Source organism: Delphinus delphis, chromosome 14 (genome assembly GCF_949987515.2).
Source record: "Delphinus delphis chromosome 14, mDelDel1.2, whole genome shotgun sequence".
Classification (NCBI taxonomy): domain Eukaryota; kingdom Metazoa; phylum Chordata; class Mammalia; order Artiodactyla; family Delphinidae; genus Delphinus; species Delphinus delphis.
Window position 1 is genome coordinate 28,379,618 of NC_082696.1, and position 22,790 is coordinate 28,402,407.

Consider the following 22,790-nt stretch of genomic DNA (forward strand, 5'->3'; position numbering starts at 1 on the left):
TCAAAACCCAGTGCTTCTTGGGTATTTGGTTGAAATCTCTTTTCTGCCATTTATGACATTGGGACACACTTTCCTGGGCCTGGTTGCTGAAGCCATAGGGAGCCCCTGACGAGAGAGGAGCAAAGCGACCTCTGCCCCAGATAAAAATCATCACCTTCCTGACGCCTTGTTATCCACATCTGGATTTAGCTGTCGTTCTCCCCAAGTGGTAAAGATCTACAGATGTGTGTGTACAGTAAGAATTACACGGTCCTGCTGCTTATATTTTCTATGCTTCACTTTTAGCTACTTTGTGGGTACACGTGTTCACCAGCTGTAAGAAACTGCTCTATCCATGTGCAGGATTCTTGTCACCCACAGCATATGTCTCCTGAGGTCCCCTATGCACATGTTTCGGCTATCGGTTTGTGACATGCAGGGTATCCATGGCTTTATGACATTACTTGTCTCTAACAGCTGCAAAGGAAGAAGATGACTGGCACTTGGTTAAGTTCACTGCCAAAACAGAGAAGTGGAGGAACAGGGAGCAAAATTATGTGTACAGCATTACACAGAGAGTCCATGACCAAGCGGAACGGATGTTACCGACCTCTTGTCCAATTCCCTGTCCCCCAGAGGGAACAACGCTCCTTTGACTCCTGGGCATGCCCTCATACCTTCCCTCTTTTGCAACCTCACAAGTGTATTTTCCACACCACAGCTGCGGGGGTCTCCACCCACTCCCACACAACTTATATTTAGCTCTGAAGACAAGGGTTCGCTTGACCTCAACAGAAATCAAAGGGGAGGCCAGACTGCCAGGGCCTGGAAAAAAGGAGGAGGAAACTAAAAGAAGTTTCTCTGTAGAAACTGCAGGAAAATCTCTGACCTTGAGGTCCTCGGAGAGAAGGCGTTCTAGCCCCGATGATGACAGAGTTGAATTAAAATACAAATGCTTCCAAATATCTGTTGCCAGGAAGCAGATGACATGCTAAATTACTTTGTGGATTGACTACTTAATTCAGCGATTTCCTGAGTCAGGAATTGCCAGGAGAGCCATTTTGTCCTTTCTGGCAGAAAAGCCACTGGGATGGCTGTCTCCAGTCCCCTTTCCTGTGCTTCCTGCGTAGGAAGGCCTGTTTCCTGCAGAGAGATGCCTGATTAGACAGCACTATTTTGGTAGGCTGGGGACGAGGTAGCAAGGGAAGCCTTTCATTTGATATCGATTTGGGAACAGTGTGGATATCATATACATCATAGAAATATAAATCCTTTAGAAAACGTAAAAATCGTGAATCCAAAGCAAATTAGACCCAGTAGAGGTCCAAAAAAAATCATATTGCAACATTTTCATCTGTTTGATTTTAAATGTTTTGAGATGCCTGGTTTATTTTTTGTGTAAAGAGCTCTGCTTCAGTCTTAATGCAGCTTTTTGAAGCTGAATTTTGAGCGTTGGGATTAATATTTGCCAAGCGAATATGATGCTGCTAAGGGGTCTGATGTTGGTGAGGGATGACTTTGGGAAGATAGCCTAGCAGTAGGCTGGACTTTAAGATTTGACCCTGAGCCAGTGTGGGGATTTTATAGGAACCCGGTGGATGAGCTATTTGTATCCCAGTTTGTAACTGTTCTTCCATCGTTACGATTGATTCCTTCAGCAGTGTCTTTACCTTGCCCTAAAAGAAGTAAAGTGGCTGAATCAGAGGCATATAATTCAGCAAAGCTAATTAAACACAAAGGTCAGAACATTCAGGCAAAAGGGAATTAAGGGTAGGAAGTAAATTGGAACCACAAATGAATTTGTTCACAAAACATAGAGAGTGAATGATTTATTTCTTCGAATACTTGTTTGGTGTTGATTCCGTGTGACCTCGTGTTGCTGTGTGAGGCTTGTGTGTGCCCTGACCACTCAATTAGATTGTCAACTTCTCAAGAGGAGGCTTCTGTCTTGGGCTTTGAATTCCGAGAATTGTCCAGAGCCTTACTTGCCATCTGTTTGCTAGTATTGATGGTGATGGCCGAGTTTCTTCTCATCCACAAGCTTCTACTGTGGAACAACAAATATTGCAACACTAAACATGTTAGCAATTATTTTGGGAGTTGTTATTTGGGATCACAGAGCATCCCAAGTTAATTGCCTTTAAACAAATTTGGATTTATTTCTTTGAGTAGTTTCTAATTTCTATTTTTAGGTTTTATTTCAACGTCCTGGGGTTGGTCAGAGAGCTGTCGCTGAGAGTAAGTTCGTGCAAAACAAAATCATCCGTTGGCCATGGGGTGTTATAGAGCGATTCCTTCCCTAGTGGAGGGTGTGATTAGTTGACTCTAGTAGCTGATTCTATTCATTTTATATTTTCTTATTTTATTACAGCAGTGATTTTGCAATCGAAGCTCTATAGCTTATTCTCATGTTTTGTATTTCTTTAATCCTAAAGAAAATAATGTAAAATAAATACTTGACAGATGGCTTTAAAATTTCTGCTCTTGATTTCTCGGGCATTGCCTTCCAGTAGGAGGATTATGCAGGCCTGAGGGGTCTCTGGATGTATCATCAGCCAGTTTTGGGATTTGTTGTCACATCTGCCAAAGAAGGTCAAAAAACAACAACAAAAATGAAACAAAATCTGAAGCTTTCCCTTTGGCTTTTTTCTAACAGCACTGGTAGAGAGTTTAAGTGGAAAGCAGTCAAAGATATTAACTAAAATGAAATTTTGGTAATATTTTTATTAAGGCATACTATTCAACTGTATTATTGTGGGTAATAAATAACTAATTCTAGTATATATCAATAATTAATAATTAATTTAGTGTATATCCCAATAAAGGAGCATAAAGCCTTAAAATCATTAGCTCAGCTTGTAAATATGGTGTGAATATAAACTTATCCTGTCTTAATATGCTTTTTGAGTCTCTTATTTGCATCTCCTATCCACCAGAGGACCAATTTAAAGTAGAGAACAGATATCATCTAGAAGAATAAATGGGAAAAAATGGAATAAAACCTTTTGAAAAAAATAAAATAGTTGTAAGAGCTGAGGGGGGACTTTCTACATATTGAATTGTATTCTAGAGCTATAATATTTTAAACCGTGTGGTGCTGATAGAGGTATAGACTGCCCAGTGAATCAAGGTAGTCTAGAAATAAATCATAAAAGATCACCTAGTATATATAACAATAACATCACAAATTAGTTTGAAGAGAGAACATTCAATAAAGGATGTCAGGACAATTGCTTAATTATTTGAATAAAAATCTTACTAGGTTCTCATTTAGTACCACACACCAAAATAGATCAAAGTGGATAAAATAGTTATACACTAAAATGAAGCAACTGAAAGAAAACACAGGTTTTAAAAACATCTTATTATGGAAATAAACTTTCTAAGGCAAAAAAACAAAGAAACCTTAAAAGGAAGATTGTTATATCTGACAACATAAAGAAACTTTAGAAATGTTGTATGTCTATAAAAAATTTAAATTTATTCTTAGTAGCAAAACGTTATTGAATAATATTGCAGCATATACAACAGACTATTACCGTCATTATATAAAAGGCTCTTATGAATCAACAACAAAAATAGGAAGATGCCAAAGTATTGAATAAAGATATCGAAGTTAATTGACAAATGAAAATGTGCAAATAGCTAATAAATATCACGAGTTCAGTCTCTAATAATCAAAGAAATGCAAATAAAATCGATGTGATATTATTTTTCTCCCATCAAATTATCCGAAATTTAAAGATGATAATGTTCTGTGTTGAGAGGCACTCTATTCACTGCTGATAGAGATATAAACAGATGCAACTTTCTGGAGAACAATTTGGAATATATATTTTAAAAGCCTTAAAAATTTTCCCCTTGATACAAAATTCTACTTTTAAGAATTTTCCCGAAGGGAAGAAGAGATGTACACAGCGATTTTTGTGCAAGTATGTTCATGTGGCATCGTATCTTATGATACAATATTGGTAAAACAACAAATGTTCAACAACAGGGAAATAATTAAATAAAATGTGAGAGATCCATATCATGGCCTATTATGCAATCTTTAGAAGTTGTGTTTCTAAGAATAATGACAAAATGAAACACTAATACTATATACATATAGTTTTTTTAATTTTTATTTATTTAATTTTGGCTGTGTTGGGTCTTCGTTTCTGTGCGAGGGCTTTCTCTAGTTGCGGCGAGCAGGGGCCACTCTTCATCACGGTGCGCGGGCCTCTCACTGTCGCAGAGCCTCTCTTGTTGCAGAGCACAAGCTCCAGACGCGCAGGCTCAGTAGTTGTGGCTCACAGGCCCAGTTGCTTCGCGGCATGTGGGATCCTCCCAGACCAGGGCTCGAACCTGTGTCCCCTGCACTGGCAGGCAGACTCTCAACCACTGCATCACCAGGGAAACCCTAATAATATATTCTTAAAGAAAAATCAGAATGCAAAACCATGTGATCTGAATATTGGGGGAGGTGAAGGAGGCAGGAAAACAAGAAAAAGAAAGTGTCTGTATATAAATTATGGAAAACAGAAATAACAACAGGAGGGAAAGAAATCAGCAGTTATCTGTAGTTTTTTTCTTTTTTCTGTTTTGGGGGACAATAGATATTTTTAATATTTTAACTTTATACATTTCTGAATATTTTCAACTGCTATTTTTATAGGTGGAAAAGAATCTTACAAAAATACTACATTTTTTGGTTTGTTTTTGTTAAGAGCACATGGAAACACATTTTTGGGTGCTGTGGGTGATAAGCTTCCCCAGAGCAGTGTATTGCTATCCTATGCTGAACAGGACTTATCTGTCCTGCCCAGTCAGGACACCAGGAGAGTGGCTGTAAAGTTGGTGGGGCTCTTTCTGTTCAAGTGACTCTACTAAACAATACATTTAACTTGGCAGTTTATAAGGTAAATAAAAGGTTTGGTTAAAAATGAACCACATGAAAAATGAAACATGGTCGGTGACATAGAATGACTCGTCCACGATGGGTCTATGGGTCTTTTGTTTTGTAGACCTGGTCCTCTGTTACTCTGTCTGGCTCCTATGCCCTTCACAGTGCAGGGTCATGAGGTGAGCGAGGTATACTCTGGCTTTCATACCTTCTGAGCCTGTAGACGGGTGGGTCCATTTCCATGATAGTTAGGGACAGAAATCTCCTGATGGAGAGCTCATCCAACAGGAATTGCTGCACCGCACAGCGAGCTTGGCTAGTGTCCTGAGTGTGTGTGAATTATTAATCAGATAGGTCTTTCATTCCAGCTCCACAGTGTCTACTCTTCCCATGGAGTTGTAATTCCCTTCTGTGTTAGTGAGGCATGGCCAGTGGCTACACTTGCTGCTGTCTTGTCGGCATCCATATGCATTGTCTTACAAGTACTGCTTGTGGTTCAAGTTGTAACAGGTGCCTGAGCTTCCTGCTACTGGATTTGTTTCTGTAATACTTTGGACAATAGCTGTGGACGCTAGCACCTGGAATTATAAAGAATAATGAGTAGGGTACAATTGAATATCCCCAGGCTTTAAGCCAGCATTTGTGTGCACTGATAATTTCCTGTCAAGTGAAAGGCTGCTTATGACATCCTTATAAAGGCAAATGTCTTTCCCCACTTGTCAGCCTTTGCAAGCAAACCTTTGAATCAGGCACCATGCCTTTGATCTGTGAAATATTTAGCAGTCGTTGTTTCTGGCCACTAGAAATTCATGTGCTTTGGAGAAATTCGGTCCTAAAAACTACGGATTCTTTGCGTATCATCTAATTATGCAAAAAGATCCTCTGAATGTGGTTATAAAATATAATCAAACGATTTTTAGCAAAAAGACAACAGAAAAAACTTCAAGGCAGTTAACTCAATCCCTAAGCAGTTATTAGGTGCTGTGATCAAATGGGGTTACTATTCTATTTCTATTAGATCTAGAATTAACTCTAAAGTTACCAAAACTAAGGCTAAAATAAAGGCAATTTCTCCAGCAAAGATTTGCCCCATGAGTCAGGTATTTCGCAGAAGAAGAAAATATTCAGCCAGTACACAAATGAAGAGATGTTCAACGTTGTTAGTGGTCAGGGAGAAGCACCACACCACAACAAGTACAGTTTTACACTTAGTTGATTGGGGAAAATTTTAAAGTCTGATATCATCAGGTATTGGAAATGACGAAGATTACCAGGATCTCAGTGTGGCTGGTGGGAGTGTACCCTGGTGCCGTCTCTCTGGAAAGTAGTTTGACATTATCTCCTAGACTTGAACATCGTGTATCCTTTACCCCAGCAGTTCTGCTCCTGGATATATACCCAAGAGAAACTTGATACCAATAACAGGAGACACATGTAAAAATGTATAACTGCATTGTTCATCATACTGAAAAAGAAAAGTCAAAAACAAAACCAAAAACAGGACAGAGCCCAAATGCCCATCGCCAAGATTGTGTAATAATGAGTATTCCCGTCACGGATGTTGTACCTCAGTTAAAGATAGTGAACTACAGAGGTGTGAAGTAACATAGATGAATCAACGTTAAAAACAACCAAAGGAAAAACTACATACTTTGTAAGGAATGCATATAGATGCAATCATACTGCTTTAAAAGAAATTGAGGGATTTATGATAATAGGATTTAGGATGAGATTCACCTCAGATCAGTTGAGTTTGGGTATTGGGATGCTGAACACCTGAGTTAGATGGAGGTTGGAGTCAAGGTTCTGGCTTTTTGTTTTGGGAAATACATTTGTGGGTATTTATTGCATTTATTAGGAATAACTAACTGAAAAAATAATAAAAGCAGGCTATGCATTATTACTAATAAGTGTGATTGTGGTTGATTCCTTTCTGTCCACCTGAGGTCTGTTGTCCAAAATGAAAACCTTTTTACTTCTGTGGTAAATTATACAAGAATTGTGTAAAGAATAGAAGGCACAGGGTCATGACATGTTTGAATTCAGACACTGTCCTTTACTAGCTGTATGATATTGAGCAAGTTACCTAACCTCTTCATGTTTCAGGTTTTTCATCTGTAAAATGGGGATTATATTTGTGCTTTCCTGATAGTGTCATAATGAATGAAAATATCTTAGGATCACACTTGTAAAATGTAATGAATTTCGCTTAGTGGCTGAGACAGGTTAAATATTCAAAAATGATTGGCTGGGGACTTCCCTGGTGGCACAGTGGTTAAGAATCCGCCTGCTAATGCAGGGGATACAGGTTCAATCCCTGGTCTGGGAAGATCCCACATGCCGCGGAGCAACTAAGCCCATGCACCACAACCACTGAACCTGTGCTGTAGAGCCTGCGAGCCAGAACTACTGAGCCCGTGTACCACAACTACTGAAGCCCACGTGCCTAGAGCCCGTGCTCCGCAATAGGAAAAGCCACTGCAATGAGAAGGCTGCGCTCTGCAACGAAGAGTAGCTCCCCACTCTCCGCAGCTAGAGAGAGCCCGCATGCAGCAACAAAGACAACACAGCCAAAAACAAATAAATAAATAAATTTTAAAAAATGATTGGCTTGGGCCTTCCCTGGTGGTGCAGTGGTTGAGAGTCCGCCTGCCGATGCAGGGGACACGGGTTCGTGCCCTGGTCCGAGATCCCACATGCCGCGGAGCGGCTGTGCCCGTGAGCCATGGCCGCTAAGCCTGTGCGTCCGCAGCCTGTGCTCCGCAACAGGAGAGGCCACAACAGTGAGAGACCTGCATACCGCAAAAAAAAAAAAAAAAAAAAAATGATTGGCTGATAATATTATTAATACTAGTTATAGTAGTTTCATATCACTTGGACTGATTAGGCTAAAAATACAACTTCTTCTTTATTTAGTTCTGTTCTAATGCATAAGTCTTTCCCAGCTATTCTAATCACTGTACCCCATTTTCATTTTTCCATCCTAGGTTAGGCTTGAGGGCTCACCCCATATCAACTTTGGAGAAGAACGATTCTTCCCTATTTGAAGGGCAGATTTCTTCCTTTGGCTTCTTGCTACCATTCAGTCAGCTGCATATGAATGGAATTAGCTGAGAAATCTTTGACTACATAAGGTGCTGGCAGATGCCCACAACTTCTTATTTAGGCAACTTGGGCAATCAGAGAAATGAGGAGATGTGAAGGATAATATGGTTTTGGCAATGTAAGTGTGGAAAATAAAAGTTTGCTGGCTGAAATGATTCTCTTCTGTAGGTATACTTTAAAAATTTTTGAAACGGCTCATATATGGAAAAAAATATATCTATCACATTTTTCTCTATGCCAATCAGAAGCAATGCTAAGTAGAGACTGGATTTTTCCTCTAGTGATATAGCTTTGATCTAAAGGGCTCAGTATATTCTGTTTTTTTCTGATAATAGTTAAAATATAGATTAAAAAACAATTCACTGAGTTATATAGTTATAGCAATATGATTATATAAAATTATAAATAAGACTTCTGTACTGAATTCTAACCCATGTACAAAATGGGATATTATTACCCTTTGTAATACTTTGAGATTCCCAAATGAGGAAAAAGAAACATGTGACAAATATGAAAAGGAATAAAAATTTTGTATATATATATATATATAAAATCACTGTTTTTGTAGTTACTGGAAATTTTTTGTTGCACACACAAAAAATTGTGCATTAAGCTAAAGGGTAACAGTTTGCCCTTCCTGAAAAAGGTGAATAAAGGAACTTATAAACTGTAGTAAAAAAAAATAAGCCCTGTATCATAGCAATTTTCCATTTATTTGTAAAAATCCAGTTAAGCTACTTCAAAAGAAATTTCAGATGACCTTTGCCCTTGGCTCTCTGCAATTTCAATTGAAAATCACTGTCAGTGCTGGTTGAGGAATTGTGCATAAAAAATGTCCCCTGAGGCTGGATGGGAAAGGGAAGATGTCCCAGTTTTCTGAAAGGGGAAGAAGTTTAGACTCTTCAGACCACAAAATGGAACATTTGATATTGCTACTGAAAAAACTTTGGAAAGGATTGTCATTCTGAGCTCCTAGAAAGGGGAGAGGCACTCATTTAAGTCAGAGTGAGCTGAATAAGGACTCCTCTTAGAGACCTCACTTCTGTTTGGTTGGGCCATGGAGCTGGCAGACTAAGCAACTCATGGTCTTTTGGTGACTCTGTAGCTGGGTGGGAGGGCAAGCATGTTGGAACCCAAAATAGCTTGACAGGATGGAACAATGGGCCAAATTTAACAAGATATGAAGTAAAAGGGAGAGATATAAAGGCTGCCCTTAGTTCCAGAAAATGAGCAACACAAAACAGGAGGAGTGGACAGATTGCAAGGCCAAGTCCAAGGTTTAAGCAGATTGTATCCTGCACACAGGTGCCTAGCTGAGGATTGTGTGTGAGTAGGGACTGTGTCCATCCAGACAGAGCACCTCTTCCTTATTTGCAAAAAGGCACCGTAAAGCAGAAGGATGAATGCTTGGAAGAATACAAGTTAGGGGTTTTGATTAACTATGAACTCAGCAAATGACTACTATAGTGTGATCACCATGAACTGGGGAGGTTATTCCTGGACGTGTCATGTCCAGAACCGGGGTGGTCAGTGTCCAAGCTGAGTTGGATATATTGATAGTGGAAAGAAGGACAGTGGTGAATTGGAGCACAACTAGAAGAGAAAGGTGAAAACTCTGGAAACTGTGATTTCTGAGCAATAGTGAAAAGGAGAATGTTTAGTCTGAAGAAGGGAAGATTTAGAAGGGCCATGATAGATTCCTAGCAAATTACACATGAGCATAGGACACCACAAAGCAGGGCATCAAAGCCTGAAAGATATTAAAAAAATTTTTTTAATGAATTTTACATTTGAGATTTAAAACAACACATCAGGAGGGTGGGGGAGGGAAGGACTGGGAATTTGGGATTAGCAGATGCAAATCAGTGTATATAGGATGAATAAACAACAAGGTCCTACTGTATAGCACAGGGAACTATATTCAATTTCCTGTGATAAACCATAATGAAAAACAATATGAAAAAGAATATATATGTATAACTGAATTACTTTGCTCTACAGCAGAAATTAACACAACATTGTAAATCAACTATATTTCGATGAAATATTTTTAAAAAATAAAACAACAAAGTTTTCATTATAAGGACATTTAGAACAAAATTTTATTCCCTTACTTTATAATTCAGTATTTTAAAATTTTGAATTACATATTGCTTGAAAGACAGGGAACACCATAATCTTTTTAATGCTTAGCGTTTCTAAAGTCTTTTTTTTTTTTTTTTTTTTTTTTCGGTACGCAGGTCTCTCACTGTTGTGGCCTCTCCCGTTGCGGAGCACAGGCTCCGGACGCGCAGGCTCAGCAGCCATGGCTCACGGGCCCAGCCGCTCCGCGGCATGTGGGATCTTCCCGGACCGGGGCACGAACCCGTGTCCCCTGCATCGGCAGGCGGACTCTCGCGCCACCAGGGAAGCCCGTTTCCAAAGTCTTAACCAAGGTCATACAAGATCTAGAACTTTCCATCAAGTTGATGTGTCCGAAAATGGAACAGACAGTGTTGTCTGCTGCTAGGGTGGCTAAGGCTGAGAGCAGGCACCGCTTGCTTCCTGGGTGCGATGATGAGACAATTTGTGCATTGGATAAGGTGTGGGGCTAGATGACATTTAAGGTCTCTTTTCATGCTGAGATTCTAGGATTCTGGGAAAATGCACTTTCTCTTAAGAAAGAGGAAAACGGAGATCACCAGTATGATTGTCTGTTCCTTCACAGAGAACTCCAGAACTAAAGAGAGAAGTGTAAGACTAATGTAAGAATCTGGGGCATGCTCAATTTTTCTTTCTCCCTTTTGAGCAATTTACTAGGGTCACTTCCTGAATCCCCTTCTTAGGCCTGGAGTGTTAAACAGTTGAGGTTTGGGACATCATACTGTAAAGTCTTGGGTTTGACCTTGGTGAGGTCTAGTTAGCTTTTAAAGGTTTGATTTCAAAGCAAGCACATCACCTTACAGCCAATTTATGGCTCTAAACTTTACTGAAAACCTCAACCGTCTTTGCCAAGTATGCTCAAAGTAGCAAGTGGGCAACAGAGGATAGGTAGATAAGTTAATATTTACTTTCCTACTAGAAAAGCAGGAAAATATATGTGTCTATATATGTATGTCGTGTGGCTGCAACGTCTTGTGTTTATCCTCTGTCACAATAAGACTATCATTCAGAGGTGACTACCCTTTACTACCCCTTTGACTGGGGCTTGGGCTTATTTTGCAAAAATATCAAATACACATTTCCTGACCCTATATAGGTTTATATACTGTATTAAGCTAAAGGATGACAATTTGCCCTTCCTGAACAAAATTATCCACATGTAATGAATTGTCTACTAGAGAAGAATTTGATATTCCTTGGTTATGTCCTTATTTTATTTATTCTCAGGGAGACTAGAGTATAGTTGATGAGATAGCAATTAAAAAATAAAAACAAAACAAAACAGGCAGGGCTTCCCTAGTGGTGCAGTGGTTAAGAATCCCCCTGCCAATGCAGGGAACACAGGTTCGAGCCCTGGTCCGGGAAGATCCCACAAGCCGCAGAGCAACTAAGCCCGTGTGCCACAACTACTGAAGCCTGTGCTCCTAGAGCCTGAGCTCCGCAACAAGAGAAGCCACTGCAATGAGAAGCCCGCGCACCTCAACAAAGAGTAGCCCCCACTCCCTGCAACTAGAGAAAGCCCACACACAGCAATGAAGACCCAACACAGCCGAAAATAAATAAATAAAATAAATAAATTTATACGAATAAAAACCAGACAAAGACACCCAGAGTTAACCATACCCCAAATTTACTCCTCCCTCTATTAGCTACTTGACTCTTAGTCTTATTGTGGGCTTATGCTGGGGATGTGTGGGGAAGGGCTTTGAGGCAAACTTATGTGGAACACCCATATCCTAGTGAAATGGGACGACATATACAGCAAAAGCAGCCTTGAAGGAGAAGAAAAAAATCACAGAGGGCAGTCTGAAGATGCACACGGATGAAGAAAGGGGCTTTCACATAGAGTTATTTTTGATCATTTACATTTCATTTCTCTACATGTTAAGAAGTGGCCTTCTTGACATGTGGAGGCAGGGCAATAGTGGGTTTGCTTCGAGGAATACTGTTCCGATTTTACATGAGTTACGATCATTCTCAACAAACAGGCTGAGCTCTTTGCTGTTGGCTAAAGATCAGGGAGACCAGACCTTCCCAGCAGGGCTGACCTGGGATAAACGGGTCCTTGGCACTTGCTGCATCAGTGGAGCAAAGTCAAAGTTGGGGGCACTTTGAGATGATATGTTTCTCCAAAGTCAGGGTGTATCGTATATCAGAGAAGCGGGAGAAGGTAGTGGTGTTTTTTTAGGCACAGCATTCTCCACTGTTGATTGGTTACACTCTTAGAATTAGCCATGTTCTATGCCAGTTTCTGCCAAGCATATACAATATCACCATGGAAGTGAAGTGAGTCACTAGTATTTTGTACCTAAGGGACATATAGTTAAGTAACGGGAACCTTGAACCTCATCCCTTGATCTAAGTAGAGCTTCAGTAATAGAAGTCTGCCTCTAGATGCAGTTACATAACTCTGCTGCTTGAACCTCTTCGCGTGTGATTGTTTTGTTAATCCAAGACATCACCATGGTTACCTCCTCAACTTGGACGTTACATAGAGCTCTGTATGGCAAAGGTGCTATATTACATGTCTTAAACTCTGGGTTCCAGCACTGATTGAATTTTTAGGAAAAATAAAACTGAAAGTTTATATCTCTGCTAAATTTTTATGTTGAAACCTAACCCCCAATGTGACAGTGTTTGGAGATGGGGATGGGGGCCTTTGGGAGATGATTAGGTCATGAGGGTGGAGTCCTCATGAATGGGATTAATGCTCTTATAAAAGAGACCCCAGCAAGTTCCCTTGCCCCTTCCATCATTCAGGAAACTGCAAAAAGACAGCCATCTATGAACCAGGAAGCAGGCTCTCTCTCACCAGACACCTAATCTTCTGGCATCTTGATCTTGGACTTCCAGCCTGTAGAACTGTGAGAAATAAATTTCTGTTTTTTATTAAAAAAATAAAAAAGAAAACTTGAGGAAGCATCTGAGACAGAGAGGAGAGGGAGAGAGAGAGAGAGAGAGAGAGAGAGAGAGAGAGAGGACAAGCGATGGCAACAACAAAAGAAAGTAGAGTAAGAATCAGCACCAGGTAGTTCTCAGTTTATAGACTGAATAGATCCAATCAGACAACTCAATGGAGCCAAGTCACTTAGGGATTTAGGAACATTCCAGGGTTTCTTTATCAATTGGGCCAAACATACAAATTCTTTCCACTTAAGTAAACTGTGCTTATCCGAAGGCTCTGAAAGGCAAGTCAGATTTCTTCCACTTAAGGAGATATACCTCATATTTGGTATATTTCTCTAGTTACATAAATGTTTACTGAAATTCCTTCCAGGATTATGGGTTGAAAACTTGGAGAGACCCTTTATTACGTGACAAGTTGCTCCTCCAAAGATAGAAAACTTTACTTGAGATTTAAATTCCTGACCAAAAATGCCTGCAAGAGATAAGGATAGATATATACATTGAAACCACAAATACTAGAGCTATGGTAGGTGGTTTTGGGGAAAGGTTATGGACTGGGAGGAAATGTTTGAGATACTAGAAAATGCACTGTAATGCATTAACTTCCAGCCCCAACTTTTATTCAGTCTTTCTCGGTATATCAACATAATAAACTGTGGTAGGCTTTAAATGAGCCCATTTTGTATTCATTCTTGGTTGAGAAGGCCCTGAGGTTGAGGAAGGGAAAGGAGAAACTCCAAGTCCTCTTTCTATGAAACTTGGAGTGGGAGAGAACTACGGGAGTGATCAGGTACCACATTTCAGACAAAGTCACAGCCTCACCGTTTAGCTCTCTCCTAGGCAGAGGGAGGGATACTCTCCGAACAGAGTGAAGGGTAAACAAAGGGATGAGGGAGATTGGATAAGGTGAAGAGGGGACAGTTTTCATAGAGCATCACTCTGTCTCCTCCATATTGGGCATCATGATTACTATGGATTCCTTCACTATTCCCAGTCACACCCAGGACATGGTCAGATGACCGAATATTTGAGTGTGGACCAAAGCAAAGATAGGGTGCCTCGGTCTAAAGACTCACCTATTAGTATGTAACTCTCAAATCTCCATGTGAAACATAGACAAACAATAAATAAATTGCTGTGGGTGTGTTTTAAATGAGATAGTACAGAGCGATACAAGGCACTCCTTTTTAATAATTGGCAAGCCAACGTGATAAGTAGTGGCCACCACCAAGAAATGGACGAAGATGAGACTCATTGATCAATGTGCATAGAGAGTCTGGGGTCATGATTCACATACCTTGACAAAACCCCTGAATTTTCTAAGTGTATTAGAAAATTAGGAATTCTAATAACAAGGCATTTCTGGATCCCATGTCATAGAGTCGGCCATATTTGCCGCTGGGAACATATTATAATCAGAGATTACTTTTCTTTAAAAAACTTTGTAATCATATTGTGCCTATTTCTACTAGGCTTTACTAAAACTGAAAATGTAACAGTTTTAAACTTCTATCATCACTTAATATATCGAAATGACTTTGGAGGCTCTATTAAGTGTTTGCTAGGAAACCATTCATTCTGATGGTGCAAAAGGCTCTGATCTGCTGGAGAGAGAACATGAGACACACCACGGGTATGGTTTTACTTCACCATAAATCAGTGTAAAGCAAATGTGCTGGCTCAAACAAGGCGGGTTAATTATTAAATTCACAAGTTTTTTTTTTTTTAAAGACTTGGTTGTTCCAAATACATTTTAAAAGTTTTTCAGAGGCCGGTGAATTAATATCTTCTTCCCCTCCATCCATGTTCACTCTGGTCCTCAAAAACATCCCAAAGCATTCCCCTGACCTTAAAACTGGACTTTTCAAATAGCCTTTAGTCCCCACTCTCAGGGTGAATCAATGAATGAGTGAATAAAAATACTGAAAATTCAAACGTAGTAGCTCTATTTTGAGCAAAGTCAAAAGAACAGCTGAGAAACATGTCCTGCCTCTAAAGGCATAATCCTTCGTTTTCTTGTTGCCATCTTGTCATCACTATAGCTGAGTTGGAGCTAGAGCTGGAGGCCTGCTCTGGTCATCTAGTCCTTGGAAGATTCAATGGGAGAATACACTTTATAAGGACAAGATTTCAGAAATCCTGATGTATTAACCTGTATTTAGGGTGTGATTTTGTTATAAGGAGCAGCAGTGTTTTCTAAGAGATGCAGTTTCTGCCCATTAGGCCTTGATGATTTAGTCTTTTAAAATGAAATATGTCAAATACACAAAACATATAATGATTAACAAAATTAATTATCTTCTAAAGCCTTAAGAGCCATTTATAATTTTATTGAGGTTGCAAAATAACAAAGCAGCTTTTAATTATCTCTGCCCATGGGAAAAATCAATAGCTACCTTTCAATTTCTTTTTAGACAATGATGTAAACTTGACAATATAAATACTAATAAGCAGAGAAATACAAAAGAATGATAACCATATGGGGGAAGACAGAGGAAGAAGGGTCACTAGTGGATTCTCTACAAACTGAGCAGTGAGCCCTAGCGCTCACTTCCATTTGGCAAGAGTGTTTTTTTGTTAAATCCTTGACCGTATATATAGAGTCGTATATATAGGCTCATATTCTTTGGAGGGTTAGCATGGATGCAAAGTGGCTTTTCAAAAATCCAGTCTGGCTAGAGCAAAAGAGCCACCCGGCTTACTCAGCTTTTCTGATTAAGATATTATGATGAACAGCATTCAGCACTTTGGTTACCCACTCTGTCCACATCCCAGGCAGCATATCTTATCTCTGGCTTGCATTCTTTGTTTGCATCCTTGTCCTGTTATAGAAGAACGGATCCTTATATTTCCTTGGTTATTAAATAACTCAATATTTTTAAAGGTTTCAACAAATTGAGACAAATATGTCAGTGGACCCTGTGTCCTCTGTACTTTGATGCTGTGCTATGCTGGTCATTTGAATATGCAAGACAGCAGGAGGTTGCCTCTTGGCATCCATCTCTGTGACAATCATTTCATCTACTCCAAAGTATTGTCTAAAAGAGAGTTGGTTACACGTGGACATTTAAGGATGTGGTCTCGTTGTACAAAACTGAACAATATTTTCAACTTCCAATGCTTTATAAACAATATATGTGTAGATAGCTGACCTTGCAAGAGGTGATTTCTCAGCGAGCTTTATGTTGACTTTATTTCACATGCAGGATAGTACACATCCTGATTTGTACCTTAGGAAGACATGTTTCAGGGGTGGCAGAAAATGCAGGTAAATGTTCCCTCTCAGAACAGATTGCTGTGCTGGTATCTGTAGATGCCCAAGGCTGAAGTTCCTTTTGTAATTATTTTTAAACTGCTTCAAATCCCCAACCTCCCATCATCCCCATATATAGCAAGTTCTTAATGGTGCTGTTTCACAAGAAATCCATGATTGTGATGCCGTGTGTATTTGTGAGCGTGTTAGGAAAGGAAAGGAATATATAAAGACAAGAGAAACAACTTATCTTAAAATATCTTTATTTGTTCTGAAACTATATTTGGATATAAATAGAATACATCAATCTATTTTTCTTCCAGTCAGAATGAATCATTCTTCCCTGTTGTTTATTGTACTTTGTTAGACCTCTGTTATACTTACTATCTTAGTCGGATTTGAAATAGTGTTGTGTGTGTGTCTTTCTTTCCAGCTCACTGAACAGTGATTCCTTGGGAGGCAGGGACCAGATTTTGTGTTTCCCCCTCTGCACCTGTGGACTAGTATGGACTACTGCGGACTACTATGGACTACTATGGACTACCAGCTGCTCGGTAAGACCATTTCATTTTGTTTCTCTATGAAGGGCTGCACTCAGGAAACTGAGATCAGAGCCACAGTGGGAAACTTTTTGTGTTTTGAGACATTTTTGTGTTCACAATGTAAATGAAACAACATTGTTGCTGCGGTTCTTTCACTCTCTGAGAACACATCAGAGAGGCATTTGATTTCTCTTCTAAACCCATGGTGACGCTCATCTCACAGGCACACCAGATGCCGCCGTCAGCAGGTGGACCCTGCAATGGCCACGGCCCCAGAATGGATTGCACAGGCCGAGGCTGTGGATGGAGGTGGAGGTGGGAGTGGAGAGGTAGAAACAGGTAAGGAGGAGGGCAGCCAAGGTGTTAGTGTTCCTAATACTAACTCTTTCATTGTTGTGTCGAGCGGGGCTGCTGGGAATTGTTCCATAAATTCTAGTTTGTGAAATGGCTGGATGCAATGCTATATGGTAAACAAACAAACACATCTCATATGCTGAAGGGTCTTTAAGAAGTAATGTCTGGGGAATTCAACTACTCTCTTTAGAAGAGGGTCAACAGTGATTTGAAGTGTGGGGATATTTTCAAATCTGCACACCGTAGCCAGGCATCAAGCGTATGTGCTATAAGCTGTGACACAAGCAAACCCCATCTGGAGATCGCACCGGTCATCCCTTTTGAGTGGAGCCCAGAGGCGGGAAACCTTCTGAGCCAAACTTTCTCTGGAGTCTGCTCAGAACTCACTGTGGAGTGCTTTGGTGGTTCACTTCCTCACATGGGTAGTGCTACGGTCATCCTGATTCTTCGCCCCCTCCCCCCAAATGATAGCTCCCTGGAGCCATTAAGTAAAGCAGGGCAAGCCCACAGTGCAGTCAATCCAGGCTGCACTAGCATCCCGTGGGGAGCTTAAAACCCTGCACGCTGATGCCTGAGTTCTACCCCCAAGAGTTCTGATGAACTGGTCTGGGGTGGGGCCTGGACATCTGTATTTTGGAAAAGCAATGCAGGTGATTCTAACAGAGCTAAGGGGTCCAAGGTTGAGAAGCTCTATGCCAGAGGATTAAGAAGAACAGCACAAGCTCAAGCGCGTTGGTACAGCCGAGTGGGGCAGTGCAGACAGCAGTGCTGGGGCATCTGTAGCACCACCACAGACACCCCAACAGCAACAGAGGCAAAGACAGAGGAGCCACGCTGGGCTGGGAGAATGCCAGAAAAGGAAGAGACCGCGCTCCTATCCTAGCTCCGCCAGGCACTGAAGCATGGAATCACGCCAGCAGTGCACGCCACGCTCCCGGCACAGGGCTGGGGACTGTGCACACTGAGTGAACAAGACTCAGTCTGTGCCTTTGAGCAGGACAGACGGACGTTACAGGTGCACGACGGGAGTACGCAGGGGACGCAAAGTTGGGAGTGTCATTCCACCTGGGGCGGGAGCTGTGTGACAGGAAGGCAAAGCATTATCCTCGAGTCCATCAGGTGGCTTGGGTGATCGGGTGTAGGGTGTGACAAGGTGATGATGGTGGTGGCCCAGGGGGTTGGTCTGGAGGCAGGAAGAACAGCTTGGTGTGGCGACAGAACTGCAAGCACTTAGCATAACGAGGCTGGAGGGGTGTCAGGGCCAGGTGAGAAAGGGCCTGAGTGTCCCCTTAAGAAGCACCAGGTTTCCCAGTGTGCAGAGGGACCACAGAAAAGGAATTCAGCAAGGGAGTCACGTGGTCAGGGTTTCGTTCTGGAGAAATCATTCCGGTAGATCATTCTGGCAGCAGGATGGCACTGGGGGGACTGTGATGGGAAGTTCGGGGAGCAGCTGCAGTTGTCCGAACGAGAGAAAGCTAGTGTCTGAATAAAAGCAGGCACTGAAGGTCAGAGAGGAGGGAGATGGTCGGAGAGAAGATACCGAGCCCTTCCCTTTCCTAAGTGTCTCATCAACTCCTCACATCGTCCAGATGGCCAAGGTGCCTGTAAGTACACTTAACGCAATAAGCAAGGAATGGCAAAATGTTCTTCCTCCTCGTTTAATGGTCTTAACGTTCATGAGTTAATCACTAAAAATGTACATAGAGCACAATCCCTACCCTCCACCAGTTATATCCCAGGATATTATCATAGGCCACACCCCTAAATACCCAGTCACCCAGACAAAAGAATGCTATCCCCTCTCTGAAAAGCAAGCATTGATTGGGTCAGATACAATATGGGGTCAGTTAGGATTAGACATTTCCTGCAAAAATCCACACAGGATATATAGAGTGCTGGATTAATTTCACTGCAGTGGTTGAGAGTCCGCCTGCCGATGCCGGGGACACGGGTTCGTGCTCCAGTCCGGGAAGATCCCACATGCCGTGGAGCGGCTGGGCCCGTGAGCCATGGCTGCTGAGCCTGCGTGTCCAGAGCCTGTGCTCCGCAACAGGAGAGGCCACAATGGTGAGAGGCCCGCGTACCGCAAAAACAAAAAACAAAAACAAACAAAAGAAAACTATGGCTTGATTCTCTGAGTTGTTGTTTCCTCTCCAGGGGAAGGAGCAGTCAAGGTTGTATCAGCGGGATATCATTTCAGGAAAATCTTTCAATTTCGCAGCAGAAAAGATGTAGAAAAAAAAATGCTAGAGGGTATATAGGATATCTCTCATTTAGCAAGATAAAAGCCAGCCTGCTATATGGAAAATAACACATTCTGAGGACTGCAAGGGACAGCACTGGATTTGGGTGATGGCTGTGAAAGGATGCGTTATCCTGGTGATGTTGTTCATGGCAGGAGAAGTGGCAATGACTGGGTATTGAGCACAGACCTGGGAACCTGAGATGGGCTGATGGACCCATCTAATGATTCATTCCATTAGACCACACTCTCGGTTTCTCTGCTTGTAAAAGTTATGTGGTACTTGCTTAGGAATAAACTTATGGACTATAGAATTAGAAATGAAAAATATTTTTATCAAGTTTCTCCCAACCCCTTAACTTTTAGGTATCTACTGTTCCCTTTGTAAACCAGAAATGGTGGAATGAAGAAGTGCTGTGATTTTAACAGTACTTGTCTTTACCAACAATGTTAATTTCTCTCTAAGGAACTGGGCAGTTTACATTGTATATATGTTTCCTGACTACAGTCTGTAAGCGGACCATTCAAACTGTTAGACTAAATTCATTACATTGTTGGAAATTTCCAACCAATCCATCATTCAGTAACCTTAGCTGGGTGGGTTCTTAATTTCCTGATCTTACACCACACCCTGAATACAGATCTAATGAGGGAATGAATGTAGCAATTCTTTTATTTGATTTAAAGCTTTTGTTTTGATTTCCCTTGCAAGAGAAAATATTTTATCATACAGTGGAAACAAGTGATAACAATTTTGAGAGGGACAAGCTTAACACACAGAATATAGACTTCCTGTGTTCATGTAGGGGAGATAGAAGTAGCTGAAGGTATGATTTCTAATGATAGCCTGGTTTGATTTGTGACCTGACTGCATCAGTGGCAGTTCAAAGAGTGGTTTCCAGCACTTTGCATCAATACAGTAACTCTGGGATCTTGAAAAACTCACATTTGCCATCTAGGACAGGAAAAGTCGAAGAATATGGGTACCCCTAAGCTAAGTATATTCATCGTAAAAAATGAGTTGGCTCATTGCAGCGTTGTTTGCAATAGGAAAAATTGGAAACAAAATATTTTAAATGGTTAAACAATGGTGTATTCATTCAATCCAATGTTATTCAGTATTTAAAAACTGAAGAAGTTTGAGGTATTGACTTAGAAAAATGTCCATGTTGTAGGGAGTGGGAGTAACTACAGAATGATATGCAAATCATAATTTTACCTTGGTAAAAACAAATAACTCGATCTACGTATATACTGTATGTTAGTACACATACACAGACATATATATGTCTACAAGGTGTGGCAGTGTGGTATGTGCATGTGTGTAAGGATGAGTAACTGTGGAAGTGGAACGTGGGAAGACAGGCATTGCATGTTTTTCTTTATTAATTTTTAAAATTTTTTACACAATTTTATTTTTTATTGAACTATATTATAGTTAACATACAATATTATGTTAGTTACACGTGTACCACAAGTGATTTGACGTTACATACACAAAAAAATGATCTCTACAATGTCTAATAACCATCTGTCCCCATCAAAATTATTACAGTATTATTGATGATATTCCTTATGCTGTATAATACTGCCCATGACATTTACCTTCTAGCATGTTTTCTTTTCCTTCTTATATCATTGAAGAACTATATATATATATATATATATATATATATATATATATATTAAACAATAAACATCTAATGAAAACACTACCAACCCAATAGATGTGTTTCATCAAATTAAATGTGTTATATTTTAAAACCACCATCAAGTTAAGACCTTTTATTTAAGGCCACTATGAAAACATAACGTGTTTCTGAGTCAAGTCAGAAAGCCTGGCAATGATGACTTGCTGTTTTTAAGATCTTTGTGCTTGTAACTCCAGTTATCTTTAATCATTTAAAGGAATATGCCTCAGCATTCTATCTGGGTGGTCTAGAGATTGAAGTAATGTATTGTAGCAGTCTGGAATAACTGTTATCAGGCAATCAGGGTTTTGCAGACTATTACATTCTAAGCATGTTTTCATTGCCCTGTGTAAATATTTTGATGATTGCCTATGTGCACTAATAACATTTTGCATAACAAAGAATAACAGGTGCAGTGGAAAGGGAATCAAGTTCGAGGATACATTTTTAATATATCGTGTGTGTCTTGACTTTTCTAAATGTATAGTAATAATAATAGCAGCTATCGTGGTGTAATTAGTTGCTATGGATAACCTATGACAATGAAAACCTTCTTTTGGGGACTTCCCTGGTGGTCCAGTGGTTAAGACTCTGTGCTTCCACTGCAGGGGACATGGGTTCCATCTCTGGTGATCAGGGAACTAAGATCCTGCATACTGTGCTGCGTGGCTAAAAAATTAAAAAAATAAAGAAGAACAAAAGAAACCTTCTTTTGGAGTAAAGTAAGAAATCTCCCCAGATGAGTTCAGAAGATCATGGAGAGGCACTCTGATCAAAACCTCTGCTTCCCAGGGGTGCAGCCCTCTTACAGCCTGGGGTGATCATTCCCTGGGCTTTGTTGAGCCTGCGTGATTAATGGGCAGGAAGAAGTAAGGACAGTGTCAGGAAAACACAAACTCAGGTTTGTCCATCCAATGATCAGAGGCAATGATAACAAGCGCTTGAGTCCACCACCACCCACGCAGATGGAGGAGATGTGAGCACTGGCTAATTTAGAAAGGATGAATAACGCCTGCCGTCAGCCAGGGCCAGAGGACGAGGCAAACTCTTTGTGGGAGGTAGAATTTTTTTCCTTTTAATGGATATATTTGGAAATCTAGTTTAACGTGCACTTGTGCTTAGAAGAAAAACTGTCAAACGGCTTTCCTACTGTGATCAAGTATTTTGGAATTCAAGGAAGGTGAATTCCCCCTCCCTCCAGAATTGTCCGACTACAATTTCCTATAAGATATGTAAACCAAACCCATATATTTCATGCTATTCTCATCATGTGAAGTCAGCCTGAAAACAGAATTTAAAGAAAAATCAAGACTAATACAAAAAGGTACAATCCAAAGTCCTTTTCAGCTGTCTTGGCATTAAAATCGTGGGCAGAAAGCAGCGTTTCTGTTGTAAAATGGAATAAAAATTGCTGGAAAATTAATACAATAATACTTCTGTGAATATCTACAGAGAAAAAAAATCCAAATTCATTCATCCAACATAAATTAAATACATTGGTTCTCCCTCCCCCAACTTTTGAGATTACTTTTGGGGATGTTCATTTTACATAGTTTTATGAACATGAGATTAATGTAGCTTTCTCTCTTTCTTTTTTCTTTTTTTTTGCGGTACGCGGGCCTCTCACTGTTGTGGCCTCTCCCATTGCGGAGCACAGGCTCCAGACACGCAGGCCCAGCGACCATGGCTC

At 40.5% G+C, this 22,790-nt stretch overlaps 1 long non-coding RNA gene across 1 annotated transcript in view; it reads left to right on the forward strand.

Annotated features, from left to right (window-relative positions):
• LOC132436907 (uncharacterized) overlaps positions 1-17,146 on the forward strand; it is a 130,240-nt gene extending 113,094 nt beyond the window's left edge. Inside the window, exons 5-6 of the long non-coding RNA XR_009521921.1 lie at positions 16,705-16,825; positions 17,037-17,146. This is a non-coding gene — a long non-coding RNA (uncharacterized lncRNA). The remainder of the gene's footprint in view (positions 1-16,704; positions 16,826-17,036) is intronic.
• Positions 17,147-22,790: the final 5,644 nt, after the last annotated feature.